General features: G+C 47.8%; 1 pseudogene across 7 annotated transcripts in view; it reads left to right on the top strand.

Annotated features, from left to right (window-relative positions):
* PPP5D1P (uncharacterized) overlaps positions 1–2,570 on the top strand; it is a 105,092-nt pseudogene that overhangs the window by 43,049 nt on the left and 59,473 nt on the right. Inside the window, exon 3 of one of the 7 annotated variants that reach the window (XR_013531010.1) lies at positions 401–504. The exons of the other annotated variants lie outside the window; for them this stretch is intronic. The product of XR_013531010.1 is annotated as an uncharacterized PPP5D1P, transcript variant X11 (transcript). The remainder of the gene's footprint in view (positions 1–400; positions 505–2,570) is intronic. 7 annotated transcript variants of the gene reach the window in all.

The raw sequence follows: 2,570 nt of genomic DNA, 5'->3' as shown, positions 1-2,570 counted from the left end.
TGCACTGATATCTTAATTGTTTTTTTTGTCTTTCTGAGACTGGGTAATTTATAAAGGAAAGAGGTGTAATTGACTCACAGTTCCACATGGCTGAGAAGGCAAAGGGGAAGCAAGGCACCTTCTTCCCAAGGCGGCAGGAAGGAGAAGTGTCCAGTGAAGGGGAAAGAGCTCCTTATAAAACCGTTAGATCTCATGAGAACTCACTATCATGAGAACAGCATGGGGGAAACCACCCCCACGATTCAGTTATCTCCACCTGGTATCTCCCTTGATACATGGGGATTATGGGAATTACAATTTAAGATGAGCTTTGGGTGGGGACACAAAGCCTCACCATATCACCTGAGGAGGTGTTCATGAAAACTGCCTGCACCAGAGAACTATTTATTTCTGCTTTCAGGTAACAAGGAAGAGTTTGGGACCCTGAGGAGTGTGCCTGCAGCTTTGGACAGAGACCGGGAGTGGTGGCTCATGCCTGTCATCCAAGCACTTTGGAAGGCCCAGGTGAATGGATTGCTTGAGCCCAGAAGTTTGAGACCAGTCTGGGCAACATATTGAGATCTAGTCTCCTAAAAAATGCAAAAATTAGTTGATGAGTGTGGTAGCATGCACCTGTAGTCCCAGCTACTTGGGAGGCTGAGACGGAAGGGTCACACTTGAGCCTGGGAGGTTGAGGCTGCAGATACTGCACTTCAGCCTGGGCGACAGAGTGAGGTCCTGTCTCTTAACAAACACACACAAAAACCTTTGGACAGCAAAAGCCCATCTCCCCTTCTCCTCCGGCACATAGCTACCTGGCTGGGGACTACATTTCCCAGCCTCCCTTGAAGTTGGCTGTGATCACATGACTGGGTCTTCCCCAGTGGCTTGCAAATGGATTTGACTTGTGCAATTTCCACTTTACCTGCTTACAAGGAAATCTCTTGCTCTGGACTTTCTTTTTTTCCATTGCACCAAGTCACTCAGAGGTGGCAGCTTCAATTATGCAAATGGTGATGGGGCATGAGGTCAGTGGCTCTCAAAGTGGGCATCAGAATTTCCCAGAGAGCTTGTTAGCGCACAGTTTTCTGGGTCCTGCCTCCAGAGCTTCTGACTTAGTAGGTCTGGGGTGGGACCTGGGAATGCGCATTTCCTGTGAATTTCCAGGGACTGTTGCGGGTCCCGGGACTACACTTTGAGCAACTATCTGAAAGAATCTGGGTTCCTGAATGATTGCCACATGCACAGCCTTGAAAGATATTCTCCCTGAAGCTACTATGGAAAAGAGAATTCAATTTGTTTGTTTTTTTTTGAGACGGAGTTTCGCTGTTGTTACCGACTGGAGTGCAATGGCACGATCTCGGCTCACCACAACCTCCATCTCCTGGGTTCAAGCAATTCTCCTGCCTCAGCCTCCCGAGTAGCTGGGACTGCAGGCGGGCACCGCCATGCCCAGCTAATTTTTGTATTTTTAGTAGAGACGGGGTTTCACCGTGTTGACCAGGATGGTCTCGATCTCTTGACCTCGTGATCCACCCGCCTCGGCCTCCCAAAGTGCTGGGATTATAGGCGTGAGCCACCACGCCCGGCCTCAATTTGTTTTTAATCTTCAAGCCACGCTATTGTCTTACAATAAGATGGCCAGTGAATTTTTCTTTCTCCTTTAGCCAGCTTGACTTGGATTTCTATTGCTTGAGACTGAAAATGCCCTGATCAACATAGATAACATTGGCAGCTTGCGATTTACACATTCAGTAACTATTAAAAATCCCAGACCAGGTGCTTTTTATTTATTTTTATTATTTTTAATTTTTCTTTTTTTTTGAGACGGAATCTCGCTCTGTCACCCAGGCTGGAGTGCAGTAGTGTGATCTCTGCTCACTGCAACCTTTGCCTCCTGGGTTCAAACAATTCTCCTTTCTTAGCCTCTTGAGTAGCTAGGATTACAGGTGGGCACCACCATGCCCGGCTAATTTTTGTATTTTTAATAGAGATGGGGTTTCACCATGTTGACCAGTCTTGAACTCCTGACCTCTTGATCTGCCCACCTCGGCCTCCCAAAGTGCTGGGATTACAGGTGTGAGCCACTGCACCCTGGCCTTTTTCTTTTTTCTTTTTTTTTTTTTTTTTTTTTGAGCCAGGGTCTCACTCTGTCACCCAGGCTGGAGTGCAGCGATGCCATCATAGCTCATTGCATTCTCGGCCTCCTAGGCTCCAGGTATCCTCCTTCCTCAGCCTCCCAAGTGGCTGGGACTACAGGCGCGCACCACGATGCCAACATATTTTTAAGAGTTATTTTTAGTAGAGTTGGAGTCTTTCTGTGTTGCCCAGGCTGGTCTTGCACTCCTGGGATCCAGCGATCCGCCCGCCTCTGCCTTTCAGTGTTATTACAGGTGTGAGCCACCATGCCCAGCACAGTGTCATATCTGTCATATTCTATGGGTCAAAGCAGTCAAGGGTTCTGTCCCAATCAGACTAAGACCAACAGGAACAAGCCTATTGTATTAATTTGCTAGGGCAGCCTTAACAGACAGGAAGGGGCGGGGGGGTCTCCTTTTAGTAACAGTAGATACGGTCATGTTGTTCTCTAA

This window comes from Callithrix jacchus, chromosome 22 (genome assembly GCF_049354715.1).
Source record: "Callithrix jacchus isolate 240 chromosome 22, calJac240_pri, whole genome shotgun sequence".
Lineage (NCBI taxonomy): Eukaryota > Metazoa > Chordata > Mammalia > Primates > Cebidae > Callithrix > Callithrix jacchus.
Note: the sequence above shows the minus strand (reverse complement) of the source record. Positions and strands in the feature narration are given on the sequence as shown.